Source organism: Coturnix japonica, chromosome 25, assembly GCF_054131305.1.
Source record: "Coturnix japonica strain WE chromosome 25, WE-NBRP24, whole genome shotgun sequence".
NCBI lineage: Eukaryota > Metazoa > Chordata > Aves > Galliformes > Phasianidae > Coturnix > Coturnix japonica.
In genome coordinates this window covers 7265740-7287773 of record NC_140687.1, presented here as the reverse complement: position 1 = coordinate 7287773, position 22034 = coordinate 7265740, and the positions used below count along the sequence as shown (strand labels likewise).

Genomic DNA, 22034 nt, shown 5'->3' with positions numbered 1-22034 from the left:
ATGCCCAGGAAGAGCCAGAAGTGCAGGAGCTGCAGCTGCCGCGTGTCTGCCAACGGCAGCAGGAGGAACTCGCTGATGGAGCTGCTGTTGGGCATCTGCTGTTGTTGGGCTTGGAGTCCTGTTCAGAGTGCAGAAGATAATGACAAGTCACGACCATTCTCTGAGGCATTCCTCTTGCTATACTATGAAATGTTTTTATTCTCCTACAACATTGTACATTTAGCACCATTACTTGCATTTAATTTCATGTCGTTCAGCATTCCTTAAGCAGAAGCAGCATATGGAGCTCTGACCTTCCTCTTATTTTCTTATCCCTTCTCCCTATATATTTTCATCTGTTTCATGTCTCATATATTTACCCCAAGTGCTCTTAGAGCCCCATACCCCAGCTTCTGTGGCATTCAGTTTCAGTTAGAAAATGCTGCCTGTTTGTAGGATAGGTGAATTATTCATGCCTACAGAAAATGATGATAATTCCATCCTTTGAGAAAGGGGAGACTGAAAGCGCATCATGTGTGACTGTTCACAAAACAAGCAATTGATCGACAAAAAATTCTCAGAACTCCTATTGCCCCTTTTAGATTTCTGACTCCAAACCTCTTTGCCTCAGAACAGGAAATGGAAACCCCCTGCCTTGGCTCTCCTCTTGAAAAGGGCCCTCAGAAACATTCAGTTGTGCAGTGGAGCTGTGATCCCCTGCCACAGGCAGCAGCTTTGGCAGCACAAGCCCTGCCGGGGGGTTCCTTCCCCCCACACGTCTCCCTGCAGCGCCCTGGGCAGCTCCCCGGGCAGGCTGAGTGCTGAGCCTGGCAGGCGGCAGAGTCCCATACCCGGCACACAGCCCCTGGGGCACAGCAGGGACCCTGCTCTGCAGGACAGCCCCGGGCACCCGCCTACAGCCCCGGCTGCACAGCCTGCAGCCGTGCTGGGACACGCAGCCCTCAGGGCTGTGCTCTGACACTGCAGTACAGATGCCCTCAGCTGGAGCAGAAGACTTTTCCCACAGTAAAGAAACATGCAGTGCCTGCAGACGCATCTGCTATGGGTTATCCCAAATTAAGTTAACCTTTGAAGAGTGAGCAAAGCCTCAAAATGGTGGTAAGGTAACACTTTGCTATAGAAAGGGAAAGGGGAACTTCACAGAAACCAAGACAAAGGGTAACTGTAGATAGTTTACATTTAAAAGGGCAGGGAAAAGGGGAATTACAGACACTTAGTCAAAAGAAAACCAGAGAAGAGACCTCTGACAAGAAGAAGGATTAGATACCCCCGGGCAAGACGATGCTTACCTGGGAGAATGGTACCAGCAGATAACACCAAGAAGAAAACAGAAGAAGAATTTCACCCCAAAACAACGGCAAGGGTCGCGGGGAATGGGGTCAGGGGGAATGAGGGAATGGGGTTGCGGGGAACGGGGCCATAGGGAATGTAATGAATATGTAATCAAACTGAGGAGGAGACTATTGATTATGTATTAGCTTGACCTATAACTGTAACACACTTTTCTCCTTACGGTGTGCAAGTTTGGTGGAGCTATCCCCCTTGCACCCGGCGCTGCGCAATAAACATACCTGCTTTATAACCCATCTCTGGATTATAGAGTTTGATTCCGCAAGTCAATTTGGCACCCCAGATGGGACTACCTCTGTTTGGCTGCGGGACCAGCTGAGAAGGGGGACGCCTTTGGCGCGCCCCGAGATTTCTCGGAAGGACTCCCCTCCCTCATCTGATCACTGCAGGAGCAGACAAGAACCATCTGTCGGCGGAAAGGTATGTGAAACTGGGAAACGGGGGTCCCGTAAGTCGTGAGGAGACGTCCTACGCAGGGCACAGTGGAGTCGGCGTGCTCCCACCCTAGGGACGTGAGCTCACGGGTTAGGTTAGGTTGCCGGCTGGGTTAGGACTCCCTAGGGAGTGCCTACAAAGGGGCCAGTAAGTCGTACGCATGGTAAAAGAGCTATTGCTCACATTCAGGTGATTGCTAATTGGGCAGAGCTTGTCTGCTTTCTCTGGTACAGGGTGATTTGTGTAATCCTGGGATAATTGGTATCGTACAGCGCTGTCTATATAGGTGGCCTAAGTCAACAACTAGCACCGGTGTTCTTAACATCTTTGGTTAAGCTTAACAAATGATATATTGTAATTCTGTTTGAATTGTCGTGTGAGTGTGGTGTGAGTGAGACGCAGCGCAGCTGCGGGGCGAGTGCGGAGTCCCGACCCGCGGTTCCGTCCTCCCACGAGGGAAACGGCCGGGGACGGACGAAGCGAAAGTTGTCTCCAATACTTGTTTATCTTTGTTTTAATACGTGTTTATTTTGTATTATTAGTTACCGGTTGTTGTAAAGTACGTGGTCATAAGTCATAACGATACTGTTGTGTCAGAAGTGGTTTTACTTATAAAAGAATACGATTGTTTATATTAAGTTACGATGGGGAAATCACAGAGCAAAGAGGTCCCTGAGCGCACACCCCTGGGTTGTATACTGGCACACTGGCGAGATATTGCTGGGAAATCAAGAGGAACCCTGAGTCGGAAAAACTTGATTAAATATTGTAATCAATGGTGGTTGGTGTATAAGCTGGAGGAAGGGGAGAAATGGCCTCTAAATGGAACAGTAAAATATAATACAATCTTGCAGCTTATGTTGTTTCTGAGGAGAGAAAATAAGTGGGAGGAGGTAGCATATGCAGATATGTTCTTCACCCTCCGCAACCACCCGGAATGGCAGAAAGAGTGTGGAATGGGACCGCCACAAGATCCTTTTGTACTAACTATAGAAAAAGTACGGCGGGAGGCAAAAGAAAGTAAAATAAAACGCTGCTGCTCATCCTGTAGTATCGGACAGCAGTGCACAAAGACAGGCAAGGTTAGGGAGCCTGAAGAATTGTCGGAATATCTCCAGGTTCAGCGGGCAATAAGGGTGAGAAATGAGGAAATCCCACTAGATCCAGAAATGCCTTCTCTTGAGGATTCTAATCCTCCTTCACCCCCTTCACCCCCGGCCCTCCCTTCTCCCCCTGAGCCTCCTGCCTCCCCAGTAGCCTCACGTACCCGAAGCCAGCAGCCGTTAACAATAGCTCTGTTGAGGGAAGTGGTACGTCCAGAGGGGGGTACAATGTTAGTTAAAGTTCCGTTCTCTTCATTTGACTTAGAATCTTGGAAGGAGGTTTGTAAAAACTACCGAGATGACCCATCAAAGGTAGCAAGACAAATGCAGTTTTTAGTTAGACAATTTGAACCAGACTGGAATGATATTCAGTTGCTGTTAGATCAACTGACCGAAACAGAAAAACAACTGGTTCTAAGAACAGCACAAACCCTGCTTGAGGATAATTTGCGAGGAACAGATGAAGATATTAAAGACTATTTCCCATTACAAAACCCTCGCTGGGACCCAAATACAGATCATGGGAGGGAGCTTTTGGAGAGATACCGAGAATGGGTAATAAAGGGAGTAGAAAGAGCTATCCCTAGAACAGTGAACTGGTCTAAATTATTTGAAGTGAAACAGGGTCCCCAGGAGACTCCCTCGGAATTCCTTGAAAGGCTGAGGAATGTAATGAGAAAACATACCTCCCTGGATCCAAATTCAGAGGAAGGTATTCATCAGTTGGTGTCACTATTCACAGGGCAGTCTGCAGGGGATATAAGAAAGAAGCTACAAAAATTACCAGCACCGGCCAATAGAAATTTGGAAAGTTTGCTAGAAGTAGCTTGGAGAGTGTTTAGCAATCGGGAGGAGGAAGATAGGAAAAAGGACAGACAGATACTGATTGCAGCTTTGCAAGGGACAGGGAGGGGTGAAATGTGCAGAACAAGAAAGCCCCTGGAAAAGGACCAATGTGCCATCTGCCGGAAAAAAGGACACTGGAAAAATGAATGCCCACTGAGAAAACAGAAAAGGGGGGCATGGACTAAGTTCCAAGCCCCCGTAAAGGAGGATTGACTGGAACCGGGCGAGTCTACCCTGGCGGATTCACTGGTTAAGATAAAGCTAGGGAAGAAACAGAAGAGTGTAGAATTTTTAATAGATACTGGTGCGGCTTGTTCAGTACTAAATGAAGAATTAACTCCATTAAGTAAAGAATTTATGACTGTAAAAGGGGCCACTGGTCAACCCGAAAAGGCTTACTTCCTTAAACCTCTGAAATATAAATTGGGGAAGCAGGTAGGGATACATCGATTTTTATACCTACCTGACTCACCACATCACCTCTTAGGACGGGATCTCTTAGAATTATTAGGGGCAGAAATAAAATTTAAGGCAGGAAAGATGCGGTTTAAAGTAAGGGATGATTCTTTAATTGAGGTACTGAGCCTAGCATTGATCACAACAAATTCAACTCCCGAAAACACAGGGATGCCCGAAGAAATCAGTAATCAGGTCTATCCAGGGGTATGGGCAACGGAAACCCCAGGGCGTGCAAAAAACGCCCCTCCTGTGGTAATTAATATAAAGCAAGGAGCTCAACCCCCACGAATTAAACAATACCCCCTAAGGATAGAAGATAGAGAGGGAACACAACCATTAATTGATAAATTCATGAGACATGGGTTATTAGTGGAATGTGACTCTAAATACAATACCCCGATACTCCCAATTAGGAAACCAGACGGGAACTACCGTATAGTACAGGATCTGAGAGCAATCAATAAAATAGTAGAAGATTTATATCCCCTGGTAGCAAACCCATATACACTGCTTACAAAACTATCTAGTGAATTGGCTTGGTTTACCGTACTGGATCTAAAGGATGCATTCTTCTGCTTACCCCTAAGTCCAGAGAGTCAGCTATTATTTGCATTTGAGTGGGAGAACCTTAAATCCGGCAGAAAAACACAACTGACATGGACAGTGCTTCCCCAAGGGTTCAAGAATAGCCCAACTATTTTTGGGAATCAGCTAGCCAAGGATTTGGAACAATGGGAACGCCCCTCTGAGAAAGGAGTTCTGTTACAGTATGTAGATGATCTATTAATAGCTACTGAAACGGAAGAAGAGTGTGTAACATGGACTATCAGTCTACTGAATTTTCTGGGGCTTAATGGGTATCGAGTCTCCCCACAGAAGGCCCAGGTGGCAAAACGACAAGTAGTCTATTTGGGCTACGAAATCACAGCAGGACTAAGGATGCTGGGAACAGCGAGGAAGGAAGCCATTTGTCAGACCCCCGAGCCCCGGACTGCAAAGGAGCTGCGCACATTCCTGGGAATGACAGGCTGGTGTCGACTCTGGATCCATAACTATGGACTTCTGGTAAAACCACTCTTTGCACTTTTAAAAACTAACCCCAATACTCTCACTTGGGATGGGGAAAGCAGAAGAGCCTTTAAACAGTTAAAGCGTGAGCTCATGCAGGCTCCTGCCTTAGGGTTGCCAGACACAACAAAACCATTCTGGCTATTCTCATATGAAAAACAAGGAATAGCCTTGGGAGTCCTGGCTCAGAACTTGGGGCCTTATCGAAGAGCAGTAGCATACTTTTCTAAACAACTGGATGAAGTAAGCAGGGGGTGGCCGAGCTGCTTGAGAGCAATAGCTGCACTGGTATTAAACGTTCAGGAAGCACGTAAATTTACTTTAGGGCAGAAAATCACAGTCTTGACATCTCACACTGTTTCAACTGTGTTAGAAGTGAAGGGTGGGCACTGGCTCTCACCGCAGAGACTCCTTAAGTATCAAGCTATCCTGATGGAACAAGATGATGTGGAAATAAAAGTAACTAATATTGTTAACCCAGCATCCTTCCTTAGTGGGACCTCGGGAGAACCAGTACTGCATGATTGCCTGGAAACCATTGATGCGGTATGTTCCAGCCGACCAGACCTGAAAGAAGAACCACTAGAAGATGCTGAGGACTCTTGGTATACTGACGGTAGCAGCTTTGTGCTGCAGGGGGTACGCAAAGCAGGCTATGCTGTGACAACTACAAACAAGGTAATAGAATCAAAAGCCTTGACCCCAAATACCTCTGCACAAAAGGCAGAAATCATAGCTCTAACTCGAGCATTAGAGCTGGCAGAGGGAAAGAGAATCAACATATGGACAGATTCAAAGTATGCTTTTAGTGTGATACATGCCCATGGAGCAATATGGAAGGAGAGAGGACTATTATCAACACGAGGAAAGGGCATTAAGCATGCCGAGGAAATTTTAAAGCTCCTGGAAGCAGTTCATCGACCAAGAAAGGTGGCTATTATGCATTGCAGAGCACACCAGAAAGGAAAGATGCCGGAAGAAGTAGGAAATGCTTTTGCAGATCGAGAGGCAAAACGAGCAGCAAGGGAAGACCCGGTGGAAATGCATTCTTTAATTCCAGACGGTAAAATCCAAATTGATAGTGAACCCAGATACTCAAAGGAAGATAAAATTCTCATAGAAGATCTAGGAGGGCAAGTGGGAGAGGGAGGATGGGCCACTACCCCACAAGGTAAAATCATTATTCCCACGGCTATACTGTGGGCAGTGATAATGGCTGAACACAGAAAAACTCATTGGGGAGTGGAGGCACTGCATAAATATTTAGCCCAAAGAATAATTGCCCGGAACTTGTATTCCACAATTAGGCAGGTGACACGACAATGCGAGATATGTTTACAGAATAACCCCAAGTCAGGTCATAAAGTCACCCTAGGGCAGATAGGGAAAGGGAATTACCCGGGACAACAGTGGCAAATTGATTTCTCAGAACTCCCAAGAAAAGGGGGGTTCAGATATTTATTGGTATTAACAGACACCTTTTCGGGATGGCCAGAAGCGTACCCCTGTAGGACTAACAAGGCTCGAGAGGTAACAAAGGCTCTGTTACATGAGATTATTCCGAGGTTTGGGGTCCCTGCAGCAATTTCATCAGATCGTGGCCCACACTTTAATGCTAAAGTGGTCCAACAAGTAAGTTCACTATTGGGAATTGATTGGCAGCTACATACACCATACAGGCCGCAGTCCAGCGGTCAGGTGGAAAAAAATGAATCACCTAATCAAATTACAGATAGTGAAATTGGGCCAAGAGGCTGGGATACCCTGGCCTCAGGCATTACCACTGGCACTCTTACGAGTTCGTACCAAACCCCGAACCAAGGAAGGACTGAGCCCATTCGAAATCCTTTATGGGAGGCCTTACCCTGTACAAAAGGGAATCTCTATGCAAACTGGGGAAGAAGTATTGAATGAATACATGGTAAATCTGACAAAGCAACTAAAGAAAATTGAAAAAACAGTACTTGGGGCCAGGGCACGGGGCCTAGATAGCCCAGTGCATAATATACTACCAGGCGACTATGTTTATGTTAAATCCCTCTCAGATTCACCTCTGGAACCAAAGTGGAGTGGGCCCTACCAAGTGCTCCTGACCACCCACACGGCAGCAAAGGTGAAAGGACTGACGCCTTGGATACACCACACCTGCCTGAAGAAAGCTCCCAGACAACAGTGGACAGTGAAAGAGGAAGGACCACTGAAGATCAAAATCCAAAAACATGTATAACAGCTTGGTAATTTTTAGCATGACCGTGACAACAGTCGTAGCCTGGCATGGGAACAGCTACCTGAAAATGACTGAGAAAATTGGCCAGGCTTTCAATAAATCTTGCTGGATATGCACGGCCCTCCCTAGAGGAGAGGGAAGAGTGCCTATGTATGGGGTGGCAACACTAAACTGGACAATTCCAAGCTGGGTGGAATATGGGAAATGTAAGTTTGGTCTAGAAGACAAACAAGACAAACCACAGAAAGGTCCTAGGTTTGAGTTGCTAATCTTAGATTCTACTAGGTCAATCTTTGTAGATAGAAAATTTGATAAGGGGGTGGGGGTGGGATGGCGAAACTTAACGGGCATAGGGTGTAGTTGGGAATATGGGAATTCAGGAATAGTAACAGGGATTGTTAGAATTGGGAAATGGGCACAAGGCACGGGATGCGACCCTAGAACAGATGAGGCATCATACTGGGTCTCAGATAAGAATATTCTCGGAATTGCAAGGATGGCTACATCATTTGCCTATCAAGAAAAGATGCCCAAGCCATGTAAATTACCAAATGGGTATTGGTGGCTGTGTGGGGATGGGCATGCTCGAAAAGCATTACCTATAAATTGGACAGGGACATGTACTGTAGGATATTTGGTACCTCAAACTACAGTACATGAAGACACCCCACGAGGACTTTTAAGAACTCCCTGGATTCGAACTAGGCGCACATACAATCCCTTAGTGCACAGCACAGGCTTTCATAGCTTATTAATAATTCTCATTCCATCTCTAGGGGTGACACAACTAGAACAGGCAATTGTGAATATCTCAGCTACTTTAGAATTAGTAGAAAATGCCACAACAGATGCATTGCGAGCAATCCAAGAAGAGGTATCCTCCTTATCCAAGGTGGTGATTCAAAACAGGATGGCACTGGATATATTAACAGCCAAAGAAGGGGGGGTATGCACAATAATAAATCAGAGCTGCTGTGTGTACCTAAACAAAGATCTAAGAATTGAAACCGACTTGAGGAAAATTTGGGAACAAACAAAGGTGTTGCACAAGGCAAGTCAGGATAACATAGGTTGGGAAAAAAGATTGTGGGATACACTCACTACCTGGTTACCAAATTTAGGATGGGTAAAGCAGCTCTTTTTGGTCGGAATCATTATAGCCATCTTGGTGCTGTTAATAAGTTTTACCTGTATAGTAGTAAAGTGCTCTATGTGCTTGTACCAAGGTACCGGAAGGGAATACGAGGTTTGGAAGAGACATGAGCTGAGACAAAAGGTAGAGAGCGGAGCCTATTTTGAGACCCATTAAGAATCTAGCAGGTAAAAGCCTGCTAGATTAAAGAAAAGGGGGGAATTGAAGAGTGAGCAAAGCCTCAAAATGGTGGTAAGGTAACACTTTGCTATAGAAAGGGAAAGACGATGCTTACGTGGGAGAATGGTACCAGCAGATAACACCAAGAAGAAAACAGAAGAAGAATTTCACCCCAAAACAACGGCAAGGGTCGCGGGGAATGGGGTCAGGGGGAATGAGGGAATGGGGTTGCGGGGAACGGGGCCATAGGGAATGTAATGAATATGTAATCAAACTGAGGAGGAGACTATTGATTATGTATTAGCTTGACCTATAACTGTAACACACTTTTCTCCTTACGGTGTGCAAGTTTGGTGGAGCTATCCCCCTTGCACCCGGCGCTGCGCAATAAACATACCTGCTTTATAACCCATCTCTGGATTATAGAGTTTGATTCCGCAAGTCACCTTCTATGAAAAGCAACTCACGGCATGCAGTGAGACTTACCTTGTCATGGTCTGTAAGCAATGCTCCTGCGGAGAGCACGCAGCCCGCTCACACCACACACATCCTGCAAGCTCTCTCCAGTTTCTCTCCTCTCCTTCTGTCACCTGCAGGCTGTGCTGTGCACAAGAGCTGCTCCTGGGCACAGCTGTCTCTCTGCATCTCTGCCCACTTTTATGAGCTCCCTGTGCCCCAGGATCCCGGCCCAGCTCAGCAACAGATTATGTCATTTTTATCCTTCCCACTCATCTCCCCTGACACGTCCCTGGGTCCTCACGGCCAACAGCTCCTGAAAGACAACAGCATCATGACTGTGCGATGAAATTCTCTCAATTAACCACCACATGTCCAGTGGTCAGTGACTGATTGGAGACATATGGGGAGTGCTCCCACAGATCGTTTGATGAGAGCACCCAGACAAGGGAGGTGAGGTTTGGACTTTCCCTGTGCAGGACAGTGATCCAGCTGAGGCAGTGCAGGAGTCTCATCCCTTGACAGAAATCCTGGAGCTGAAATGGGATTCAGCTCCCTACACACCCACAGGAGCTGGGATTCCTCAGGTTCAGTTCAGAAGTGCACAAGGAGTTGCCTGCATGTGAGCTCCTGCTCTGACTCCTCGGTCCTTCAGCCGGGAAGCAGCTGCTTACACACAGACACTGGGTGATGCCCACCATGCCTGGGCTGCTCCTGATGTGTGCCAGTGCTTGTAAACCGTGTGGGAAATCCCTGAGATAGACACCTCTTTCCTGGGCATCAGCTGAGGGCCAGAGAGGCGATAGCACCGGCTGTCTGGTGAATTCACATGCAGCTGCAAAAGCAGCACAGGGCCTTCAGCAAAGCCATGCCTATGGTGTGTCCGTGCTGCTACAACACCTCCAAGACCCACGATCGGTCTAATGTCTGTGTGCCACCTTCTGCACACTGATACCATAGATGAGCTATCCAGTCCAGCTATGTCCAGTGATGATTTTCAATTAGGATGTTTACTTCTGCGGTTTTGCACCAATGCAAACACCAAAGCACAATAAGCTAGACATCTTGGTAGAGCTGCAGGCCTGAGCTCCTGTTTGGACCATGGGCACACAGTTTAATGGCTTCCACACCTGCAGTGTAGCGCAGTGTAGCGCAAGGGGGATACAGAGTCTTTAGGATGGATGGGAGAGGAGTCAAGGAAGGGCGACTGCCCTCTGTGAGAGTGCACTGAGCTCTGCCTGGGGATGGAAGAGCAGCCAGGTCAGAGCTAATGGAAATGGCCAACAGAGGAGACCATCAGTGTCTGTTCCTAGCTTCTTGATCATAGAGAGCAATTGGAAGGTGCCCTCTGCAGACAGATGGGTTTAACATGTTGTCAGGCCATTGTCCTCTTTGGGAGCCTTTTTCACTCCAGTATCTGCTGCAGGGACCGCACAGCAGGGCATGTGCCATCCAGCAGATCCGTGGAGAGCACAGATGGGAGATTCTTGACCAAGCTGTGGAGGAACCAAAGTGGAGAGATTCTCTGCTGGATCTCATACTCTCCAGCATGGAAGGTCTGGTGGGAATTATAAAGGTCAAAGGGGCATCAGGCCAAGTGCAAGATGCTAATGTATCTCTTTTTATTTATTTATTTATTTATTTTGAGGGTGTAAGCTTAGAAGATGTTCATAAATGTCAATAAAATTGAGACAAAGGATTGAAGACAAAGATCAAAATCAATGAGAACATGTTAACCCTTCTCAACATGAGAAATTCTCATGAGTCTTGTTCCATTTTAAGTTGTAAATATGAATCTTTGGGGTGATTTGATGTCCTTTTTTTTCTTTTTTTTTTTTTCTTTTTCTTTTTCTGATACTACGATGTTTTCCAGAATTGTTTTTGCTGGGCACAAATGCCTTCAGGTTCAGAGACACAGACAGCGGTGCCAGTGCCAATGACCTGTGTCTATAGCCTGGCACCTGCCGCTGATTTTCCCTGCTGCCTATTTGATGTCCCTCATCCTCGAGGTGTCTCCAGCTCTCCTCAATAAATGGCCGTGGTTAAGGGCATGTTTTCAGCAGGCCATTTAGACACACGCTCCTGTCACAGCCTGCCAGATTTCCCCATCCCTTGTCTTTGTTCAGTCAGATACCTCCCAATTATCGGTCTGATTTCTGACTTTTAGGGGGATGACTCAAGTTTGCTCCATCTCACCAAAGTCTGATGGACTGTGTTGTCAACTCCTTCACCGTGATTCTATCCCTTCCTATCTTTTCATTTTCTATTTCTTTTTCTTTTGCTATGCCGTTTTCTTCTCCTTTTCATTTAATTTTCCTTTTCCTTTTCCTTTCATCCTTTATCTTTTTTTTTTTTTCTTTTTCTCTTTCTCTTTCTCTCTTTTTAATTTTTCATGCTCAGTCAGTGAAATACTCACATGTCCTGTTCAATTTTACGTTGATTACGTTGTCAGTTTTACGTCCCAACTCCCTGGCTGATCTATCCCAGGGAGATTACTGGAATTTTCTCCATTCCTCAAAAATCTGTTGTCAAGTCCTTCACTGTGATTCTCTCTATCCCATCCTATCAGTGTCTAACTCATTTCTTGTGGAAATAGTCCCTGTGAAACATAAACCTCAATAGAAGCAGCTTGGACATGGCATGCAGTTGATCACTGTGTTTTACTGTTCCTTCAATTGCATCACCTTTCCTTCTGTTTGTTGGCCATAAATAAAGAGAAATATTTCTTTTTCTGTGTGCAGCTGGTTCTCTGTGGAAAGCCAGTGGGAGCTGGTACAAAGGAGGTTTAACACTGAGCGGGTGACAACAGAGAAGAGTGATGTGAGGAAAAGTGATGCAAGTCCCATGGGGCCAATGAGAGTAGAAGAGGGGTGGAGAGGTTGAGGAGGAACTTTGTCCACACAGCAACAGATTAGAACTCATTGGGGACATCCTGCATTGACATCAGTTGCAAAGTGCTTCTTTAACTTCTTCTATAAAACAAACTATAAATAAACAGACGTTAAATGCATTTTGGATTCTTGCTCTTTAAGCTCTCTCCATTTTGCTGAACACGTTCTGAAAACCTGAAGAAGACAACAGGAAGGCACAATGCACAAGAGGCTCTTTAGTTTATAATGGGCCCCAGGGTGCATTTGGTGCTGAGTCCATCAACCTCCAGTGCAGAGAGAAGTTTGCATAAAGTACTTGGCAAGACAAAGTCAGAAGTAACAGTGAAGTTTCTTGGAGTATTAATGGGCCCACTGAGGGCCATTAGCAAGCAAGCTTCCCAAGGGACTGGTTAGAGCAGATAATTGGAAGCCATGACTCCAGTCAGGCAAAGGCACTGGTATGGTGGCTCTGATGCTAAGAAAATCCTCCTTTGTCTTAAAAGGCAAACAGGACAAGACCTGATTCCCAGACCCTTGGCATGGAGATCCTGTCTCTCATGTTGGCTCAGGTCACTTCCTGTGGCAGTGATTTGTAAATTTATATGATGTTAAGTGAAAGACATGGGAACGGAAGATCCCAGGCTCTGCATGTGTTGCAGAAATGCTGTCAAGTTCATAACCCACATGTGCCCTGTGTCTCATCGCAGAATGTAGGATGTGAGAAGGGCCCCGTCTGAACAAGCAGTCAATCCCAATGTAACTCTGAATCTCTGATCTCTCAGTTCCAGTGCCCTCCTGTGCACACTCCCCCATAGTTTGATGCACTTGATCTTCTGCGGTGCCCAGAAGTGCACCCAGTGCTCCAGGTGAGGCTGCAGCAGTGCAGAGCAGACAGGGACGACCCTTTCCCTCACCCAGATGGCAATAACTTACTTGATGCACTTTATGGGACCATTGGCCTTCCAGTCAGCTGTCATGACTCTTAACTTACTTAGATGCAATTGAAATGAGAGCCCAGAGCATACTGAGGTGTCATCATTGAAAGAACGTAGGTGTTCCATAGCTTTGAAATGCCTTGGACTCCAGAGTATGCCAGAGATGGAGCAGAACAGAAGATTTGCCTCTTCTGTAGTGAGCTCATCCATTTAGTAAGCAGAATAACACTACATGCTACATGGGGACAGTTGCTCTCCTCTGCTCTGCTCTGCTTTGCTCTGCTTGCAGGGGAATGGAGCGGAAGGTTGCTCTCATGTCAGTGCAGATAAACTCACTTTCTCTTTAACCCTTTTTCCTCTGTGAACTATTCCACTATTTGTACCCTCAGATACACTTCCACATTCCCTCAACAACACTTCCATATGCCATTAACAATTATGCTTTCTTATACCATAAGAACAGTTTGTCAAACAATACAGTTCTTCAGTTCCCATAAACACCGTTAATACCATATATCTTTCCATTAACAGTTAGTATTCTTCAGTGATAAACACCTTGCCACAGAACCAGCACTGACTGGCCCTCCTCCCTCTCACGCTTCCTCACAGGCAGAACATTGTATTACGTAAATGGGTTGACACTCATTAAATAGGATAATAAAAAAGGCTTTTGAAATTACGTTAAGAATAATATGAAGACTAGTGAGACGGTGGGTCCCTACTAAGTGAGGGAGGTGTTCTGGTAATGGGGGTTGTTGAGAAGGTGGAGATAGTGAAGGCCTACTTTGCTTCTGTCTTCAGTGTAAAAGCTCTCCTTCAGGAATCCCAGACCCTGGAGCTTAGTGAGAGGGTATGGGGAATGGAGGACTTGCCTTTAGTCAAGGTAGAGTTGGCCCGTGAGCGCCTAGGCCACAACAATACTCATAAATCCATGTGTGCTGAGGGAGCTGGCAGAGATGACTGCAGAACCACTCCCTATCATCTTTGAGAGGTCTTGGAGAATGGGGGAGGTGCCTGAAGACTGGAGGATAGCCAGTGTCAATCCTGTCTTCAAAAATGTGTATGAAGGAAGATCTGGGTAACTACAGGTCAGAGAGCCTCACCTCTGGCCACTTTCAGTCAGCTGTCCTCACTCTGTTCCCTCCCAGCTCCATGTGCCTTCCAATGACCATGGCCTTGGCTCCGTACAACACTGCTTAGCAGCAGCTGTAAACATCAGAGTGTTATCAATGGTTTTCTCCTAGAACCAAAACACTGCACCATAGCAGGCAGTCTGAAGACAATTCCATCTGAGCTGTAACTCAGATTCCTGCCTGTCCTCCTCCTCTTGTTCTTCCTGATCAGGAAGCAAGGAACAGAATCTGCCGCTCTCCTCTTTGTGCCTTTCCATCAGTTCTCAGCTGGCTCCTCTGCCATCCCCAGGCAGAGCTCAGTGCACTCTCACAAAGGGCAGCAGCCTTTCCTCATCTTCCTTGCCCATCCATCATGAAGTGTCAGTGAATAGTGAAAAGGGACCCCATAGTAGATGAAAAGAGAACACTTTGCTACGGAAAGGGAAAGGGGGCCTCACTAAGGCAAAGGGTAGTTACAGATAGATAGTTTATGTTAAGGGGGATCAGAGAGGGTGAATAGCAGACGCTAATCTTGAGAAAACAAGGGGATTAAGGCCATGAAGATCAGGGTGGAACAGCCCAAGAACAGCGTGGTGATTAGATGTCCACAGAGCAACTGGAACCAGGTTGGGGGGTGCCCCTCCTGAAGGGTCGAAAGTTTACGGTGAGGAAGATGATGAGCCTTCATCCCACCACCACCCCCACAACTCACTACACATGCATAAGGGGGGAGGGACTGCATGCTAATGGGGTCTGACGAATGTAATGAATATGTATCCCAATTCTTGCCAACTACTGATGATGTATTAGTCAGCCTGTATCTGTTGCACGCTTTCTCCTGACGGTGTGCAAGTGAGGTGGAGCTACCCCCCTTGCACCAGGGTGTGTGTGCATCACTCATTAAACACACCTGCTTTATAACTACTTGGTGGTTATGGGGTTTGATTCCGCAAGTCACCATCTCTAGGGCCATCCTGCTCTATTGCCTGCTCCATTATCGGGGTGATGAGTCCATCAAGGCCTTTATATGGGACCTCATTCATCCCAATGACAACAGGAAGGCCGGCCAGCAACAAGGTAAGTGCGACCCATAAGTGTGACCCCATAGGGGCCAATGGGGACCCCAGCCCCATAAGTGGGAACACAGACCCATAAGTGAGGATCCAGACCCATAAGTGGGTCCCCAGAATCATAAGTGTGACCCAAAACGACATAACTATGATTCTAGCCCTGTAAGTGTGACCCCATAGGGGCCAATGTGGGCCCCAGACCCATAAGTGTGACCCGTAAGTGAGGCTCCAGCCCCATAAGTGGGTCCTCAGACCCATAAGTGTGGCCACAGCCCCATAACTATAGACTTGGAGATGTCCCCAGCCCCATAAGTGGGTATCCAGCCCAATAAGTGTGAACACAGACCCATAAGTGTGGCCCCAACCCCATAACTATAGATTTGGAGAGGTCTCCAGATCCATAAGTGAGGCTCCAGACCCATAAGTGGGTCCCTAGACCCATAAGTGTGAACACAGACCCATAAGTGTGACCACAAACCCCATTTATATGGGGCCTCATTCACCCCAATGACAACGGGAAGGCTGGCAAGCAACAAGGTGAGTGTGACCCATAAGTGGGACCCCATAGGGGTCAACGGGAACCCCAGCCCCATAAGTGGGAACACAGACCCATAAGTGCGACCCCAAACCCCATAAGTACGATTCTAGCCCCATAAGTGACACCCCAAACCCCATAAGTGCCTCCGCAGCCCCATAAGTGTGACCCATAAGAGAGGCTCCAAACACATAAGTGTGACCCCATAGGGGCCAATGGGGACCCTAGCCCCATAAGTGTCATCCAAAGCCCCCTAACCGAGACCCTATGAAACTTTGAGATGTCCCCAGCCTCATAAATGTTACCCATAAGTGTTGCTCCAGCCCCATAACTTCATCCCCAGCCCCATAAGTGTGACACCATAAAGGCCAGTGGGGACCCCAGCCCCATAAGTGGGAACACAGACCCGTAAGTGTGACCCAAAACCCCATAACTATAGACTTGGAGATGTCCCCAGCCCCATAAGTGGGTCTCCAGACCAATAAGTGTGACGCATAGGGGCCAATGGGGACCCCAGCCCCGTAAGTGGGAACACAGACCCATAAGTATGACCCAAAACACCATAACTATAGACTTGGAGATGGCCCCAGCCCCATAAGTGGGTGTCCAGACCCATAAGTGGGACCCAAAACCCCATAACTGAGTTCCTAGGTGTGAATCCAGCCCCATAAGTGGGACTCCAGCCACATAAGTGAGGCTCCAGACCCATAAGCGAGGCTCCAGACCCATAAGTGTGACCCCATAGGGGCCAATGGGGACCCCAGCCCCATAACTGCATCCCCAGTCCCATAACTGTAACCCCAACCCCATAACTGAGACCCTAAAGACTTGGAGATGTCCCCAGCCTCATAAGTGGGACCCCATAGGGGCCAATGGGGACCCCAGCCCCATAACTGGGAACACAGACCCATAAGAGTGACAAATAAGTGAGGCTCCAGCCCCATAAGTGTGACCCATAACTACATCCCCATCCCCATAACTGAGTCCCCAGCCCCATAAGTGGGAACACAGCCCCATAACTGTGTCCCCAGCCCCATAAGTTGGTCTCCAGCCCCATAAGTGTGACCTATAACTGCATCCCTAGCCCCATATCTGAGTCCCCAGCCCCATAAATGTGACCCCAGCCCCATAAGTGTGACCCATAAGTGAGGCTCCTGCCCCATAAGTGGGTCCTCAGACCCATAAGTGGGACCCCAGACCCATAACTGCGTCTTCAGCCCCATAAGTGTTATCCAAAACTACATCCCCAGCCCCATAACTGATTCCCCAGTCCCATAAGTGTGTCCCCAGCCCCATAAGTGCATCCTCAGCCCCATAAGTGTGACCAAGAAGTGTAACCCCATAGGGACCAATGAGGACCCCAGCCCCATAAGTGTGACCCCAGCCCCAAAAGTGTGACCCATATGTGCCTCCCCAGCCTCATAAGTGCATCCCCAGCCCCACAATTGAGACCCCAAACTTCATAACTGCATCTCCAGCCCCACAAGTGTGACCCCAATGGGAACACTATGGGGGTCCCTGGTTGACATACCTGTACCCAGCCCCGTAAGTGTGACCCATAAGTGGTTCCCCAGCCCCATAGGTTCATCTCCAGCCCCATAAGTGCACCCACAGCCCCATACCTGCATCCCCAATCCCATAACTGCCTCTCCAGCCCCATAAGTGGGAACACAGACCCATATCTGAGTCCCCAGCCCCATAACTGCATCCCCAGCCCCATAAGTGTGTCTTCAGCATCCTCAAGGGGAAGAGAGCTGGATCTGCTGACAGTGCTGCAGCCTCTGCAACTCTTGACACAGACCCTGCAGCAGCTCCAAGGTTTTGCTACACGTTCTGCACTTACTCCACACTCTGGACAGATCCCGCTGTCACTCCACCCCTCATAATGAGCTCTGCAGTCACTCCTGCTACAGGTCCTGTAGCTGTTCCATGTATTGCTATAAGAAAATGAAACAAATTCCTCCCAAGGGAGGTGCACTGTGCCAGGAGGTTCAGCCCTGCGGTCACTCCAACCCCTCCAATGAGCCCAGTGGCTGCTCCAACTTCGTCACATGTCCTGTGGTGGTTCCAGCTCTGGCAATGAACTCTGAGGTCGCTACAACTCCGGCAACAGCCTGAAAGTCAGTACAGCTCCTACAGTGAACCCTCTGGCTGTTAAAACCCCTGCAACTAGTCCTGGACTTGCAAACAGATAAGCATAGTTCATATATGTTTGCAACTGCATGTTTTATATGTGTGAAAATATACTAAAGATAATATATATATAAATAAATTAATCATAAATATATTCCTTTTCTTTTTCTCTTGATCTCAACCCATACAATTTAAACCACGGCACTGCCCTTAGACCCTTACCGATCTCCTTGTGACTAGTCAATCTCTCCCAGTCATGCAGTGAAGAGCAACAAAAGATCTCAAAGACTTCTCAGGGAGCAGCTCCTGAGGTAGATTCCTTACATCAGCATTGGAAGAGGCCTCCAGTTCTCTGGTCCTGCTCTAAAGGGGCCCTCTTGTTATGGCAGTGCCAGCAAGGAGACCAGCTCTGACACAGCTATTCATATTGCCGGCTACTGACTGCAGCCCCGGAGTGCTGCTGTAGAGGCAACGGGTCTGCTGTGAGACACACAAGACCTTCAGGCCTGTACAAATAAGAGGACTCAAATCCTCTGTGCATTGTGGCAGTGTAAAGAGGGGAGGAATGAAAAGAGCACGTTGTGCTCCTATCTGTGCCTGTACCTCCCTCAGATCCAGGCAAAGTTGGATAAGAGAAGAGCTAAGGAAAAGTGTATTTTGAATGCTTATTATTTTTCACTTGGCCTATTTGGGGAATTCGGTTCCATGTTTACATGAGCTCTCGGAGTGAGAAAATGGAAAGTAGGTGGGAAAGACATGAACTAAATTTTTATTTATTTATATGTTCATTAACATTTTTTTGTGGGTTACTATATCACACACAATCAATCAAAGATGCAGAAAACATAAAGAACCATAACTGGGAATCCTGTGAGGAAGATGTGCAGTTTATGGAAGGTAGAATAGTGCATAATGCAATACCTTCATGAGAGGGTTCTTGATCTCCCTGTTCCTCATGCTGTAGATAATAGGGTTCAGTGTTGGAGGAACCACTGCATACAGAAGTGCCACTGTCAGATCCAGGAGTGGGGAAGAAATGGAGGGGGGCTTCAGGTAGGCAAAAAAGCCAGTGCTGAGAAAGAGGGAGACCACAGCCAGGTGAGGGAGGCATGTGGAGAAGGCTTTGTGCCATCCCTGCTCACAGGGTATCCTCAGCACAGCCATGAAGATCTGCACATAGGACACCACTATGAAAACAATGCACCCAAGCTCCAAAGGCACACAAAATACAATAAGCCCAACTTCCCTGAGATAGGAGGCTGAGCAGGAGAGCTTGAGGATCTGGGGTATTTCACAGAAAAACTGGTTCATAATGTTGCCTTGGCAGAGAGGTAGTGAAAACGTAATGGCAGTGTGCAGCAGAGAATTGAGAACCCCAGTGCCCCAGGCAGCTGCTGCCATGGTGGCACAAGCTCTGCTGTCCATCAAGGTCCCGTAGTGCAAGGGCTTGCAGATGGCAATGTAGCAGTCATAGGACATGATGGTGAGAAGGGAATACTCTGCTGAGAGGAAGAAGAGAAAGAAAAAGATCTGTGCAGCACATCCTGTGTAGGAGATGGCCCTGGTGTCCCAGAGGGCGTTGGCCATGGCTTTGGGGAGAGTGGTGGAGATGCAGCCCAGGTCGAGGAGGGCCAGGTTGAGGAGGAAGAAGTACATGGGGGTGTGCAGGCGGCGGTCGCAGGCTACGGCTGTGCTGATGAGGCCGTTGCCCAGGAGGGCAGCCAGGTAGATGCCCAGCAAGAGCCAGAAGTGCAGGAGCTGCAGCTGCCGCGTGTCTGCCAACGGCAGCAGGATGAACTCACTGATTGAGCTGCTGTTGGGCATCTGCTGTTGTTGGGCTTGGAGTCCTGTTCAGAGCGCAGAAGATAATGACAAGTCCAGACCATTCTCAGAGACACTCCTTATGCTATACTATAATATGTAATGTTTTCATTCTCCTACAACAGTGTACATTTAGCACAATTACTTGCATTTAATTTCATTTCGTTCAGCATTCCTTCCAAAATTCCAGAAGCAGCATATGGAGCTCTAACCATTCCTCTTACTTCCTTACCTCATCCCGTCTCCCTGGATGTTTTCATCTGTTTTCTGCCTCATGTCTTTACCCCAACTGCTCTTAGCACCCTAAAGTAGCCTCTGTGCCATTCAATTTCAGTTAGAATAAGCTGCCTGCTTGCAGCTAAAGTAAATTATTCATGCCTACATAAAATGATGATAATTAAAATTGTTTCCATCCATCAAAAAATGGGAGACTGGAAGCACATCACGTGTGAGTTTTACAAAACAAGCAACTGACTGATGAAAAATTCTCAAAAGTGTGACTGCCACTTTCTGCCTCCAATTTGTTTTGCCTCAGAACAGGAAATGGAAACCCCCTGCCTTGGATCTCCTCTTCCATGGGCCCTAAAAACAGAGTTGCGCAATGCATCTGTGATCCCCCTACCCCAGGCAGCAGCTGTGGCAGCACAAGCCCTGCCGGGGGGCTCCTTCCCCCCACACCACACGTCCCGCCGCAGCGTTCTGGGCAGCTCCCTGGGCAGGCTGAGTGCTGAGCCTGGCAGGCGGCAGAGTCCCATACCCGGCACACAGCCCCTGGGGCACAGCAGGGACCCTGCTCTGCAGGACAGCCCTGGGCACCCGCCTGCAGCCCCGGCTGCACAGCCTGCAGCCGTGCTGGGACATGCAGCCCCCCCCCCTACACACACCCCGTAGCTCTTATGCTGCAGCACAGAAGCCCTCAGGTGGAGCAGAAGTCTTTTATCCACAGTAAAGAAACATGCATTACCTGCAGCTAATATGCTATGGAATGTCCCAGATTTAGTTAACCCTCAGTTAAAATCATCTGCATTGCCTACTGCATGAGACTTACCGTGTCATGGTCTGTGAGCAATGCTCCTTCAGAGAGTTTGCAGTCTGCTAACACAGTACATAACTTGTAAGCTCAATCCAATTTCTCTCCTCTCCTTCTGTCACCTGCAGGCTGTGTTGTGCACAAGAGCTGCTCCTGGGCACAGCTGTCTCTCTGCAGCTCTGCTCACTTTTATGAGCTCTCTGTGTCCCAGGAGCCCGGACAAGCAAGCAGCAGATGATGACACTTTTGACCTTCTCAGTCATCTCCCATGACAAGTCTCCGGGTCCTCATGGCCAACAGATCCTGAAAGACAACAGCATCATGACTGTGCGTTGAAATTCGCTCAATTAACCACCACATGTCCAGTGGTCTGTGACTGATTGGAGACATATAGGGAGTGCTACCAGAGTTTGTTTGATGAAGCACAAACGGCACCCAGACAAGGATGGGGAGGTTCAGACTTTCCCTGTGCAAGACAGTGATCCAGCTGAGGCAGTGCAGGAGTCTCATCCCTTGACAGAAATCCTGGAGCTGAAATGGGATTCAGCTCCCTACACAGGAGCTGTGATTCCTCAGGTTCAGTTCAGAAGTGCACAAGGAGTTGCCTGCATGTGAGCTCCTACTCTGACTCCTCGGTCCTTCAGCGGGGAGGCAGCTGCTCACACACAGACACTGTGTGATGCCCAAGTGCCTGGGCTGCTCCTGCTGTGTGCCAGTGCTTGTAAACCATGTGGGAAGTCCCTGAGATAGACACCTCTTTCCTGGGCATCAGCTGAGGGCCAGAGAGGGGATAGCACCGGCTGTCTGGTGAATTCACATGCAGCTGCATGAGCAGCACAGGGCCTTCAGCAAAGCCATGCCTATGGTTTGTCCGTGCTGATACGTAACCTCCAAGACCCACGATCGGTCTAATGTCTGTGTGCCACCTTCAGAGTCTTTAGGATGGATGGGCGAGGAGTCAAGGAAGGGCGACTGCCCTCTGTGAGAGTGCACTGAGCTCTGCCTGGGGATGGAAGAGCAGCCAGGTCAGAGCTAATGGAAATGGCAAACAGAGGAGACCATCAGTGTCTGTTCCTGGCTTCTTGATCATAGAGAGCAATTGGAAGGTGCCCTCTGCAGACAGATGGGTTTAACATGTTGTCAGGCCATTGTCCTCTTTGGGAGCCTTTTTCACTCCAGTATCTGCTGCAGGGACCGCACAGCAGGGCATGTGCCATCCAGCAGATCCGTGGAGAGCACAGATGGGAGATTCTTGACCAAGCTGTGGAGGAA

At 48.0% G+C, this 22034-nt stretch overlaps 1 long non-coding RNA gene across 1 annotated transcript; it reads left to right on the top strand.

Annotated features, from left to right (window-relative positions):
* Positions 1–1241: 1241 nt before the first annotated feature.
* Positions 1242–8903, top strand: LOC146756871 (uncharacterized). Its single transcript, XR_014937177.1, has 2 exons — positions 1242–1770; positions 7307–8903. It is a non-coding gene; the product is annotated as an uncharacterized LOC146756871 (long non-coding RNA).
* The last annotated feature ends 13131 nt before the right edge of the window (positions 8904–22034 follow it).